The sequence below is a fragment of the Saccopteryx leptura genome, chromosome 5 (assembly GCF_036850995.1).
Source record: "Saccopteryx leptura isolate mSacLep1 chromosome 5, mSacLep1_pri_phased_curated, whole genome shotgun sequence".
NCBI lineage: Eukaryota > Metazoa > Chordata > Mammalia > Chiroptera > Emballonuridae > Saccopteryx > Saccopteryx leptura.
The window spans coordinates 86067952-86082379 of NC_089507.1; the positions used below are offsets into that span (position 1 = coordinate 86067952).

At 40.7% G+C, this 14428-nt stretch overlaps 1 protein-coding gene across 1 annotated transcript in view; it reads right to left on the reverse strand.

Annotated features, from left to right (window-relative positions):
- Nucleotides 1-13036, reverse strand: part of SLC9B2 (solute carrier family 9 member B2) — a 61476-nt gene extending 48440 nt beyond the window's left edge. The window contains exon 1 of the mRNA XM_066385102.1: nt 12897-13036. The gene's annotated coding sequence lies outside the window, so the exon portion shown is untranslated. The remainder of the gene's footprint in view (nt 1-12896) is intronic.
- Between the last annotated feature and the right edge of the window lie 1392 nt (nt 13037-14428).

Genomic DNA, 14428 nt, shown 5'->3' on the forward strand with positions numbered 1-14428 from the left:
TTTGAGCAGGGCTCACCAGCTTGAGCCCAAGATCGCTGGCTCGAGCAAGGGATCACTCGGTCTGTTGTAGCCCCCCAGTCAGGACACATATGAGAAATCAATCAATGAACAACTAAGGAGCCACCATGGAGAGCTGATATTTCTCATCTCTCTCCCTTCCTGTCTGTCTGTCCCTATCTGTCTATCTGTCCCTCTCACTGACTCTCACACACACAAAAAAGAAGGCAGTTTTGGCTAAAAAAAAAAAATCAGAAAATATGCAAAAATAACCTCTGCAGAATCATAAGAAATGTCATGAAATTTATTAAAAAGTAGAAAATTCATACTTTTTACTCATAGAAAGGCACTTGAGGCCTCACCTCAGAGTCCATTAACTCTTTATTTTGAAAACCATTCTAATGACTTTGCCTATTTGGTTTCCAAACATTTGGAGATATTATACATTAAAATGTAGGAAGAGATGTGATAGAGGCAAACTGACAGCAGCATGAGTGACCGCTGACAGTGAGAGACAGAAAAGACAGCAATTCAAGGCTAAAATTGTGGGGACAGATATCTTTTCCATAGGGGATATTTGTAGTTTTGGCTTGACAAGCATTTCCCACCCTTCTTCCCACCCTCACCCCTTTTTCTGGAAACAGCACACTTACTTTCCCTTGTGGAATCACTGCCTTCCCTATTCCCCCTCCAGGGGGTTCATGTGAGACTGTCATCCTCACCTCCACCAATGCTCCAGGGATGAGACAGGCCTGGCCAATGACAGAACTCTTTCCAAAGTGCATTGACTGTTGCCACCATGAACATGTGTCCCATACCTCACCAATGAGAATCAGCTTGAAGCTATGTACTAGAACCACTGGAAGAGAGCTTTCTTTCTGTTGGGGCGCTAAGCTTTAGACTTGCTGTTGACAGTCCTTGTGACATACAAGGAAAACTTTTCCAAGAATAAAATCACTACCGAGCAAAGTAGATTATTAATATGGAAAGGGAGAAAGAGATAACTCCCAATTAATAACCACATTGTTGGTAAACCTGGAAGCACCTGTTTCAGTTAGGTGAGCCGATAACTTCCTTACCAGTTGGAGTTGGGTTTCTGTCACTTGTGACCACATGAACCCTTAGCAACAACCTTCATACCTGAATTGTCCATGAAAGATCCCCTGTCTAATAACAGATATTTAGAAAGGTGATTTTACATATTCAAGAAAATAAAAAGAAAAAATTGATATGAAAATATTTTGTTTTAAAAGGCATTAAAATATAAAGTGCAGTTGAGAGATTTTCTTTGAAGAGAATATGAAAATAAAAAATTGGTATTCAATAAAATAGGTGCCAGTGCCTGATCAGTGATGGCACAGTGGATAGAACATTGACCTGGGACAATTGAACTGAAAGCCCCAGTTCAAAACCCTGAGGTCACCAGCTTGAAAGTAAGATCAATGACATGATCCCAAGATTGCTAACTTGAAGCTCAAGGTCACTGGATTGAGCAAGGGGTCATTGGCTCGGCTTGAGACTCCAGTCAAGGCATATATGAGAAGCAAGCAATGAACAACCAGAGTGATGCAACTAGAAGTGGATGCTTCTCATCTCTTAAAAAAAATTGGTGTCAGTAATCCAGAAAATTAATATAAGTGAAATGCTTTGTTTTTCAACAATGCTGGTTTAAATAAAATACTATAGTTTATGCACCGTAATTATTTTTTCATTGTGTTCATGGAAACCTTTTAAAATCTTTGGTCTCAGAGAAGGTTCAAGAACTCAGTTAAGAACTGATTTGGGCTCTGGCCCGTTGGCTTAGCGGTAGAGCATTGGCCTGGCGTGTGGGGGACCCGGGTTCGATTCCCGGCCAGGGCACATAGGAGAAGCGCCCATTTGCTTCTCCACCCCCCCCTCCTTCCTCTCTGTCTCTCTCTTCCCCTCCCACAGCCAAGGCTCCATTGGAGCAAAGATGGCCCAGGCGCTGGGGATGGCTCCTTGGCCTCTGTCCCAGGCTTTAGAGTGGCTCTGGTCCTGGCAGAGCGACGCCCCGGAGGGGCAGAGCATCGCCCCCTGGTGGGCAGAGCTTCGCCCCTGGTGGGCGTGCCGGGTGGATCCCGGTCGGGTGCATACGGGAGTCTGTCTGTCTCTCTTATTAATCAAAAAACAAACAAACAAACAAACAAACAGAACTGATTTGACTTAAAAGCTCTCACCATAAGAAAAAAAAGTTGCAACTATGTGAGATGATAGATGTTAACTAAATTTATTGTGCTAATCGTCTCACAATATATACATAGTATCAGATTATTATACGTACACACAAACTAATTTAATGTTATATATCAATTACATAACAATAAAATTTGGGGAGAGAATTGATCTGAGATGTAGGTGGCTGGGAAGGAAAAATTAAAGTCAGAAATTATGGAGAAAATAGATGGTTTTCAAGTACCTAAGAATCATAGATTAACAGAATAAAAGTTGAAAAAGGCTTCAGAAAGACCTAGACTATTCTCTTTTAATATTCAAATGAGAAAATTGAAGCCTAGAAAAGCTAAGTAACATTTTCAACAGCAATTATTAGCTATGGCTCACAGTAAAACTGTATAAAAATTTGTGGAATGGAATGTTTATTTAATTTATATTTTTGACTTCATGTAACTTTTACTAAATCACTGCATTGTATTTTTTAGTTTTTGCTGTAATATTTTATTTAATATCCCACTCCTGAGGGCCTGACCTGTGGTGGTGCAGTGAATAAAGCTTCAACCTGGAACGCTGAGGTTGCTGGTTCGAAACACTGGGCTTGCCTGGACAAGGAACATATGGGAGTTGATGCTTCCTGTTTCTCTGCCTTTCCTTCTCTCTCTCTCTCTCTTCTCTAAAAACTGAATAAAAAAAGTTAAAAAAATAAAATCCCACCCATGTGTACTCAGTTAATTATAAGTTTGAAAACACAAGCAAATATATTTTTATTTTCTACCTTGTATTATTTTAGCTTTACTGTTTCCCATTGTTATGAATGTTACAGAGTTCATTAGAAACAAAAAATTACTAATCCATTTAAGTTGCACAACATTCATAACAAAATGAAGAGAAATAGAACTTTATTCTCTTCTCATGACAATATTGTTTCAGTATTCTGAAAAACCAGCTAAGTGACAACTTGCCACTTAAATATGCTTTAAGAATCTACAAATTAAGGTGCTTTTCTTTATAAAACTCTCAATTAAAATGAGATGCTTTGAGAGATTTTTGTATATCAGAAAATTATATTGAAAACCAATTGTACGGTAAGGTACAATTTAGGTAAACACTAAAAAGAATCTATTAACAGAAGCAATCATTCTTTCCGGTTTCTTTTTTTTTTCTTTTTCTTTTTTGCTTTTCAACCAAAATATATTGCATTATTTATACCTGTAGAACCCGTAAACCATATTAGGGAAAAAGTTATCCTGTGTCAAATGGTAAAATGTATAAATTTCATAAATTCAGTAAATAATGTGAACTCAATCAAACTTCTGTGACTCAAATATAGATTTCAACAAAAGAATGAGGTTTGATGTAAGCCAACAGACACAGCCGTTACAACTATTGCTATTGCATACTTGTTTGCAGGTGAGCAGGTCAAGAGTTTTTTAAAAAAACATTTGCAATGGCCGTTCACTACTCATGCTTCTCTTTAGCACTCTCAGAAAACAGTCTCCTACAGAACTCCACACACTTAGAAACTGTTGGCTTAATTTAAGCTTTATTTTCCAATATTAGGACATATGCCATTAAAATCACAGAGCTGTGGACCCCAAAGGAACAGTCTCCTTAGTTTTTCCTCCAAACTTGAGAGAAAACTTCAGATCAAGAATACACATCAAGAACATGAGCAGTCCTGTGTATGTATATTTAGGCACATAGAAAAAAAGTCTGTTAACAGTAGTTGTCTTTGGGCAGGGAAATGGAATTGGGGTGGTTTTTATTCTCTATATTCTCACTTTCAATCTCTGTATTTCTGTATTATGACTCTTATGATCAGATTTTCTTATGTAATTTAAAATCATTAAAAAGAATGGTGTGATTCTTACAGCTTTAGAGAATAGAAAACTATCCAGCTTTCCTTAGTGATAATATTTTTCATAGACAGAATCTGGTCATTGGATTTTACATAATTTAATCTCACTAGCCACAATTTAAAGTCATTTTTTTTTTTTTTTTTTGGTGTTGTATTCTCAGAGGAGATGGGGAACTGCCTAGAATCTTCTACAGTAGAAGTTCTCAAACAGTTTTTAAGCCAAAACTTTTATCAAATAAAACCTTATCCTGAAGTCCAACAAATGTGACAGGTAAAGGCGGAGCGCAGGAACCCTGTTCACTCACCACTCTTCCTCCTGACACATGAAGCACGCTTTGAAAACCACTTCTGCAAATATGCGATCCTATACAGAGAGATGTTTGTTAAATCATCCTTCTTGTTTTTAAGTTATCTCAGTGATCTAAATGTTTAAAAGTGCTTTCTGTAATATTCCAGAGGAAATAAAAGAACTACTGATTTGCAAATGTCCACAGGCTCTTTGGTCAAGTAATGGTCCATGGTCAAGTAAAATGTCCATGGTCAAGTAAAATATGCCTATTGCTATCAACTGAATTCCTGCTGAAAGATCATCACCTGGGTAAAGGCCAGTTATTTCTGTTATTTTCTGTCTGTGAGATAGACCGATTGACATTTAATGGGATGGGCTTATTGAGAATTCACATAGATTGTTGGAGTACCCCATGTGCTGGCTTCATGCATTGGAAGGAGTATCTTCACACATGTTTATTAAATACTCTTAGAAATATCCTACCTTTGGCGCTCATCCATTCATGCATTGAAAGTGCAGGTTCTCACTCTCATATAGTATTTCTATGCAGAATATATACACCCCTTTTAGTTTCTGCACTCTACTAATCAACTCTGATCTAATGTTCATTTCCCAAATACCGTAGAACCCTACCCAGCAGTGAGGAATTTAGATCAAGCAAAGAGAAGGACTAAAAGTTTCCTTGACAATAAAATTACCGAAATGACTAAGAATGTTTCCCTGAATGAGAACTATGTTATTGTAAGTTTTAGGTGTGCCAACCACATGCAACCAAGTTATCAAAGGAAAATTGGTATTTTATTTGTTTAATTGGTACAGTAACTTGGTTGAATTATCATATAGTAAAACACTATGTAATGAGATATGAATAAAAGAATATTACCCTGCCTGACCAGTGGTGGCACAATGGATAGAGCATCGACCTGGGATGCTGAGGTCCCAGGTTCGAAACCCTGAGGTCGCTGGCTTGAGCGTGACTCATCTGGCTTGAGTTTGGGCTCACCAGCTTGAGTGCAGGGTCGCTAGCTTGAGTATGGGATCATCAACATGATCTCATGGTCATTGGTTTGAACCCAAGGTTGCTGGCTTGAGAAAGGGGTCACTGGCTAGGCTGGAGCCCCCTCCCCATTAAGGCACCATGAGAAGCAATCAATGGACAATTAAAGTGCTGCCAACTACAAGTTGATGTTTCTCTTCTTTCCTTTCTCTCTCTCTCTCTCTCTCTCTCTCTCTTTCTCACTAAAAAAAGAACCCCCAAAATGTGTTACCTCTAGGTAAGAAAGGACTCAATACTTCCATACTGGTTTCTTTTCTTTCTAATCTCTCTCCTCATACAGGGCAAATGTATTTAATTGTAAGTTTAAAATATTATTTCTTTGCCTACTAAATTCAGAATCTCCAGAAATTGAATCTCCCCAAATGGGGCAGACAAAGATTTAGTGCTTAAATGCCGCTGCTCTGGTATGCCAGTGTGTCCCTTCGCCACTCCCAGGGATAAATCATGACTGGTCCATATCAGTCTTTGTAATACCATTCCTCTTTGCCCGCTGTTCATTTAAGGCTAAGCATGATTCAGCTCTTGCAAGGCTATTTTCCTTCCTAATAAAAAGAGGCAAAGGGAAAATTCTCTCCTCTTTATGTCTTTAAAGGCCCTTGTGTTTGGGGGGAGCTGGGGGATGTGTGGAGCTGTGGATGGGGACTGTGTTTCTTGGACCTCTAGAATCATCATTTACTCATGAAGAAAAAGTCAAAATTAGATCATAGAAAGCAACCTAGATCCTGATAGCAATAGGCTACCGAACAAACCCTGGATCCACTTACTTTCAGACATGTTGTTGCATGAGAAAAGTAAACTTGTATTTTTAAAGCAATTTTGGCCAAATATCCTGTTACTTGCTGCCAAAAGCAGCTTAACCAACACAACAGGTCAACAGGTGATTTTGAGGCACAGCCAGAACTCTGCGAAGATACGATGAGGAGTGATGACAAGGAAATTCTGGCTTACCAGTCCCCCTAGCTATCTGACATGGTGCAAAATCTTCATAGAATATGAACAGTCAGAACACTATCTTTGTTCTGATAACTCTCAAAAAAGTCCAGAAAATAACATTTTATTGCCAAAGGTTTTTTTTTTTTTAAAGATTTTATTTATTCATTATAGAGAGGGGGGAGAGAGAAAGAAAGAGAGAGAGAGAGAGAGAGAGAGAGAAGGGGGGAGGAGCAGGAAGCATCGATTCCATATGTGCCTTGACCAGGCAAGCCCAGGGTTTTGAACAGGCAACCTCAGCATTTTCAGGTTGACACTTTATCCACTGCGCCACCACAGGTCATTGCCAAAGGTTTTAGTGTCATACTTTAGTCAAAATAGATTATATAGATGGTAAAGTTACATAATTTCTCTCCCTTATCCTTGAAGTTCAGTTGTAATATTTAAATACTGAATGAAAAAAAAAGTTGAGCTTCTAGGCATTTGATTATTTCCCAAATTTCTTCTTCTTTTTTTAAATTAAGTGAGAGGAGGGGAGGCAGAGACTGACCCCTGCTAGCACCTCGACCAGGATCCACCTGGCAAGCCCCCTACAGAGCGATGCTCTGCCCATCTGGGGCATTGCTCTGAAACTGAGCTTTTTCTTAGCACCTGAAGCGGAGGCAATGGAGCCATCCTCAGCACCTGGGGCCAACTCGCTCCAATAAAGCCATGGATGAGGGAGGAGAAGAGAGAGAGAAAGTGAGGAGGGAGGGATGGAGAAGCAGATGGGTGCTTCTCCTGTGTGCCCTGACCTGGAATTGAATACAGGACATCCACACGTGGGCCGACACTCTACCACTGAGCAAACCGGTCAGGGCCTATTTTCCAAATTTCTACTCAAGTAACAAAGAAAACAAAAACAAAACAGTATTACCAATGCTGCCTATAGTTTCATTTTTTGCTTTCTCTATTAGGTAAAATTGTACTAGTCATTCAAGATCTAATTCAGGTCCTGGTCAGTTGGCTCAGTGGTAGAGCATCACCCCAGCGTGTGGAAGTCCTGGGTTTGATTCCTGGTCAGGGCACACAGAAGGAGCAACCATCTGTTTCTCTACCCCCCTTCCCCTTCTCTCTCTCTTTTCTCCTCCAGCAGCCATGGCTCAAATGGTTTGAGCAAGTTGGCCCCTGGCACTGAGGATGGCTCCATGGCCTTGCCTAAAGCACTAGAATAGCTTGGTTGCCAAGCAACTGAGCAGTGCCCCAGACAGGCAGAGTATCTCCCAGTAGGGGGCTTTTCGGGTGGATTCCAGTCAGGCATGTGGGAGTCTGTCTCTCTGCCTCCCTGCCTCTCACCTAATTAAAAAAAAAAAAATCTAATTCAAATGTCATCTTCTCAATTAGTATTTCCTAACTCAATGATAACTAACTCTGTTCCTCCTTTTTTCTGAGGACTCATTCATTCATTCATTCATTCAACAAACCTCTATTAACTTCTTGCCAAGTTCTAGCCCTTGTGCTGAAATTCAAAAGTGATGGGTTGCCATCTAGTCAGAGAATAGTAGATGATTCCTCAACCAACCATAATGATATGTGGTAATTTTCTATTTTAGGCACATGAGATAGCAACCACACCCCTTCACAATCAGTAAAGTTCATCACTTTCACTGGGTTTCTACGGTACATAAGGCACAAGGGATACAAATATAACTGAGATGCAGCCTCTCTTCTTTAAGAGAGTGATCGAGACTGACATGTCTTCACCAAACTAGTTTCCTCTGCTGCCTGGGCACACAAGTAGCTGACACTTCTCAGCATCCCTTGAAGTTCAGCGTGGCATGTGAGTGACGTCTGGCCAATAGGACATGGGCATAACTAATGTACGCTACTTCCACTCCTCACCTGTAAGAAACCTCTCATGCAATCCTCCACATACCTTCTCTTTTCCTGACATTTCCTGGAAACTAAGGATTCTAAGGTCGTAGGCGATGGCAAAGCCCTAAAATATACATTGAACTTGGGTTCCTGCATCACTGAATAGAAGGCCACCAGGTGAACACCATTACGAGTGAGAAACAGGCTTTACCTGAGAGAGAAATAAGCTTCCACTGTATTGTTATGGAGATTTTGGAGTTCACCTGCTATAGCGGCTAGCATTACCTTCAGGTAATATAATTATGAGGTGCGAAGTGTAGGCATGGAGTTAAACTAGGGAGAGGAGGTATTGCCTTGCTTGACTGGGGTCAAGAGATACTTGAATAAAACCTTGAAAGATGACTTATTCTTGTAAATAAAATCAAGACCATTATAGGCAGAGGCACCATATGATGAAAAGATGAAGGCGAAAAGGAAAGTGCATGTAGGAACTTCCGTGCATGGCTATATTAATTACAGTATCATGTTCAAGATGTGGAGTAGTGAGAGGATAATTGAGTAAAAACTCTTGAGTGTAAATCCTGTGATACTGCCTCGTATCCTTAAACGATCCATTTTGGCCAAGTTAACCAGACTGAATAAGTTTCTTCATCTGTGCAGTGCTGATAAAGCCTGTGTCACAGACAATCTTAAAGCAGTACTAGGTACATTATCAGAGTCTCCATGGAGTCTTCCCATGGCTTATTCTTCCTTGTACTATAAGCTTTTCCTTGAGAATGCACATACTGTACTGAACAGCACAGATAAGGGACACTGGTAAATTCAAACCTTCTACTTCTTTATATAAACCACATAAAAATAAATTTAAAAAGTGGATTTCTAGAAAGGCAAAGAGCTTTTATTATATTGACAAGATATACTTAATAACTTTATAAGGCTGTTAAAAACTCTTTAGAACTCGTCAGAAGTGTGCTTTCCTTAACATGTATGACATGCAATGACAAAATACTGAGAACACCCCCCTCATTACACAAATGCAAAGGTAGCTCCATTTCCCCTATACTATGCTCCTAGACTTTGTATGAAACAGATAGGAACCCTTTTACACAGAGGAAAAATCTGTTTTATCATTGGGATCTGTGCGCTGACCAAAGAGTCAGTGGCCTATCCATTATAAGGAGGACTAGTAAATAATTGGTCATAAACCAGATATTCAACAATCAGTGGCAGGACATTTTCTGTGAATGTTTTAAGCAAAGTAATGTTTTACATTAAACTTGTAGAGCAAGAGCTTCAGAGATAATCTAGTCTATAGGTAACAACTCAAATATCTTCAGAGCCAAACTCAAACATCCGGTCTGTGGCAACTGGAGGAGGCGCAGCCCAACTGAAGGCATTCAAATCACTGCCAGCCTCTGGATATAACCTCCTGTTTTCATTTCTCACCTAAAGAAGCTGAAGATATCAGGTGTAGGTGACTCTTACAGCAAACATCTTAATCAGTCAGGGAAAACAGAAAACCAAAGCCACTCCAGGTATTTTAAGCAGAAAGCAATTTTTTTTTTTTTTTACAGGGAATTAAATGAACTGTTTAACTGTTAAATGAACTGTTGATGGCCCTGGCTGGTTTCTCAGTGGTACAGTGTCAGCCCAGCGTGTGGATGTCCTGAGTTTGATTACCGGTCAGGGTACACAGGAGAAGTGACCATCTGTTTCTCCACCCCTCCCCCTCTCCCTTCTCTCTGTCTCTCTCTTCTCCTCCTGCAACCAAGGCTCCATTGGAGCAAGTTGGCCTGGGTGCTAAGGATGGCTCCATGGCTTCGCCTCAGGAGCTAAAATGGTTCAAATTGCAACAGAGCAAAGGCTCCAGATGGACAGAGCATCGTCCCTTAATGGGCTTGCTGGGTGGATCCCAGTCAGGCGTATGCAGGATTCTGTCTCTCTGCCTCCCTGCTTCTCACTTAAGAAAAATACTAAAAATAAATAAATAAATAAATAAGCAAGCAAGCAAATAAATAAATAAATAAGTAAAACTGTTAAAGGGGCTAAAAGTACAGGGTCTAGGCTGGGCCTCCAGGAATGGCATCTAGAATATTAGTAACAGAACAATCAAAGGGTGTACTATTTTTGAACAATCAGGAGGTCTCACAGGGACTGTGGAATATAAGAACACCACTTGTAGCTGTGACCCCGAGAAGCTGAGACCTGGAAGCTGCCTGGACAGGGAGCACAGAAGACGTTCACTGCCTCCCTCAGCAGCTGCCTCTTGCTCACTACAGAGCTGGTGAATCAACCCAACAATGCTGAGCTGCGCCGCACCTGTGCTATAAGTCTTTGCCAACACTCACAGTTCTGGAGACTGGAGACTGTCATCTCCCGGATCTTCCTTAACAGAAAACAGCCAAAAATAGCAAGGAGATGACCTCTGCTTCACCCCTGCTCTGAAATCTCAGGCAAGTCATCTCTTTGCCAGACCCTAATTTTACATTCAGAACTCTAGCTGAAAGGGAGTACGGGAAACGTTCTTGCTTTCCAGTTTCTCCTGCACAAGAAGGCATACTAGAAGCAGGTAGGAATGGACTCTAGCACCAAACTTCCCTATACAGCACAGCACAACTTTTAGTGTCCACCCCAGCACTCAGACCTACATTACTGACTTTTCCCCACTTACTCTATAATGCCTTCTATGGAAATCCTAAAAAGTAACAATTAAAAAAAGGCAAAAACCTTAGGTTATAATTCTAAACATCTTAATAGGCTAGAAAATATGTAAGTCACTTTGCTCGTGTCATTAATTACCATGAATCACACTACCTAATGATTTGTTGGGTATATTCTGATTCTTTGGATTTATTTTGAATTGCTGCAAGGCAGAAGCTGTATTTGATTCATAATTGTGTCTACTGTCACCATTGCTTGTCCCAGAGAAGACACACGGGTATTTGCTAAATTGAAATCTACTGCTTACAAAAATTAGGGGATATTTCAAAATGAATATGAAGCGATTAAAAAAAAGTATTTGATTTTTTTATTAAACATCAGAAAAGCAAACAGGTCAAAGAAAGTTGTTAGATTATGCAAATGAGATGCAAACTTAATTATTGTGATTGAGTAGTAGCAAGTGACATATCATATCAAATGCTTCTTTTTTTATCGCTTCATATTCATTTTGAAATATCCCCTAATTTCTGTGAGCTATATTTCACTCTTGACTTGGAGAGAAACAGCCAGAATTGCATGAGCACTGCGTAGCAGCAATGTCAGGTGGAAGACCCGTTACAGAGAAGGAGTAGGGAAACGGGGTAAGTCTTTCAGGGAAAACAGTGGTTGACCTGGCTAAGAAAGGTCTCCATCCAGGTGCTGTCAATTTTTTGACTGGAGACTTAAGGAAATGGTATCTCTCTGGTATTAATCTTTTCGGGCCAGAAATCTCACCCGAGTCTAGGTTGAGATAACAAGCTGATGCCTGTTATCAGCTTGTAAAGGAAGCCTCAGACAACTCTACCTGCGCTTTGAGCAGGTGGTTTTACTCTACAGTCAGTAGGATCTGATGGTTCTTAGCACCTCGCGGTGCCAATCAACCCCACAGTAGCAACATCCCTCTGGCTGATTTCAGAACAAAAACAAAAACAAACGAGAAACCGAGCCCAACTAATAACACAACAGTAAACCCAGGCTCCACTCGGTGTCCAACCAGAAACGGCTGGGCGCTCGCTCCCCGTGTCCGGCCTCGCAAGGCCGACCAGGTTGCCTCGGCGTGCGCGGGTTTTTTGAACCTTCCTGTTCGGGGGTACTCACCTCGCGGACTCAGGCACCTGGTCTGCCTGGCGACTAGGAGATGGGCTGAAAAGGTCTGCGAGGGAGGCTTGGCCATACGCGGCGCTCTGGGCCTCCGAGACGCGCATCGCCGCAGGCGGAGCCCGATGCAGCGTTTATCGCAGCCGTCGGGGCTCGGGGCGCGCCGGCTGCCTACAGCTCCGCCTTCCCGCACGCCACCCCCCCCCTCCTCCGCCGACGGAGCGGAGTAACCGGGGGCTGGCCGGGGCTGCGGCCCTCGCGCCCTCTGCCGGGTCGGGGTCGGGGGGCGCCGGAGCGGCGGCGCCCGGCGGACTGAATACGGAGTCCGCTTCCCGGGACCTCCGAGTTTCCCAGTGCGTGTCAGTCGTTTGCTCCAGCCGGGCGGGCGGCCTGCTCAGCCCCGGTGCCTGGACGAACGCGTCCCGCCGGAAAGCTCCCCGGAAAGGTCTCCGCTGGAGCGCAGAGCCCGGCGCAGAGCGCTGCCCGGCGGCGCAGATACCCCGGGCGAGGATGCGCAGCGCTGGCTCTTCCGGAGCCAGGAGGGCAGGCCGAGCAGCCGTGGCTGGTTTATCATTGCCTAAACTAGCCAACATATTCTGGATTTTGACGCCACCTTTTAGTTGTACTTTGAAAAAAGACTTCTGTTTGATGGGAAAAACAAGATTCTTTCTTCTGATCACCAATTAAGTGGGATAAAAGACTTGTTCTTTCCTCTTGTATCGCTTCTTTAACACGTGCCCTTCTTGTGTTAGGTTTAACCTTTCCTTCAGTAGTTTGCTTCTTTTTCCTTTAAATCTCCTTCCATTTCTCTGTCTTCCTTTCCTCTGTATTTTGCCCCTTCAACTAAAGTGTGTGCAAATACCCGCATGTCCCTTTTGGGGTAATTTTCATTTCCTTCTGAAATAAAAAAAATTTCTTACCTGTTTTTCGCTCCTTTAAGTAAGTCCCAATTATAATCACTTCTTTTCAGGCAAGAGGGGCAACGTCCAGTGAATGCCTCCACCAGACAGAAACCACCATTCTTGTCTCTCAGGTAGTCCTTTGTGGAAAGAATGGATGAACCTATGTTCTGTCCAATAAACTTTCTCAGAGCACTTCCTCTAATAAAGCTTGCTAAAGTTTCTAGTGACATCCAGCTTCCTCTTACCATAGGAATGAAACATTTTTCCTTTTCTTAGTCATAAGATCTTAACTGATACATCACTCAATTGGATTAGCATGACTGGAGAACTCTGAACTATTGAACTAGATTTTACTTTGCTGTTATTGTTTATAATGTTTTACAGTTTATAGTTAGCTCTAAGATAACTATGAGAGAGCATCTGTTAAAGTTAGAATGCATTTTGTAGAATCATCACGTATTTATTGAGAATTTATTTGTTATAGCTATTCATACACATGTGTACTTCCTCACTGCAGAAAGTACTTCATAACATACTTAGAAACTTTAGTGTTCCATATGTCACTTGATAAGAAGTTATAGCATTTTGGTTATGATGCACCCAAAAGAAATGCAGGTCATTGGGCCAACTCCTTAATTTCACAAACCAGAAAACATAAATTCAAGATAATTTGAGTGACTTGGTCTAGGTCACAAACCAAGCTATCTGTAATCCAGTAGTGGAACATCTGGTTCAGAACCCCAAAGTGAATCTTATAATTCAATGGACTCTTTGGGAATGCTAGCCAAACTATCTTTTACTGTCAATTTTAACTCACTTTTATCAACTGCAAAATATTCTTCCCCACCCATAAAATGCTATCTGTTAATTGTCCATTCCATTATTTTCCTGGTTATTATTAAGGTTCTAATAGAAAGGCTAAATATAACTGCTCATTTGTTGAGAATTATGTGCATTTGGTCTTCTGAAGTAGTGAAAAATAAAAAAATAAAACCCTGTATCTAAAAGAACAAGAAAAAACTTCTTTTTAATCTCTTATAGAATTATCATCCATGAATTTACTTAAACTTTTTCTTGAAAATTTTATTTTCTTCTTTATTTATTCCTGCTCATGATTCATTAATATTTATTTATCCAAAGACTATTTCTAAATTTCATGTTCTCTTGTCTGTTATCCTGGAATTTGTTGGAAAAAAATCTATATTTAATCTAAGAAATAGTCCCAAAACTGACAATACTGCCTTGTTTTTTTAGGTCTATTATTTTAATAAAGATTTGTTTACTTAGACTAAGAAGCTAAATAATAAGAAAATGGTACTGAATTTTAAGTGATGGCATTCATTAAGTATAAATATCTGATGATTTTTTTTTTATGTAACATAGCAGCAATATAGTTCTGACTAAAGTCCTTTTAATGTAAGTTATTGAAGCCTAACTCATACCTCTGGTATTCATTAATTAAGGTGTAGGATTTTAAAATTAATACCCATATATAGACCAATGCAGAACTATACAAACATATTTGAATATTGAGAAATAGAGGTAAAATT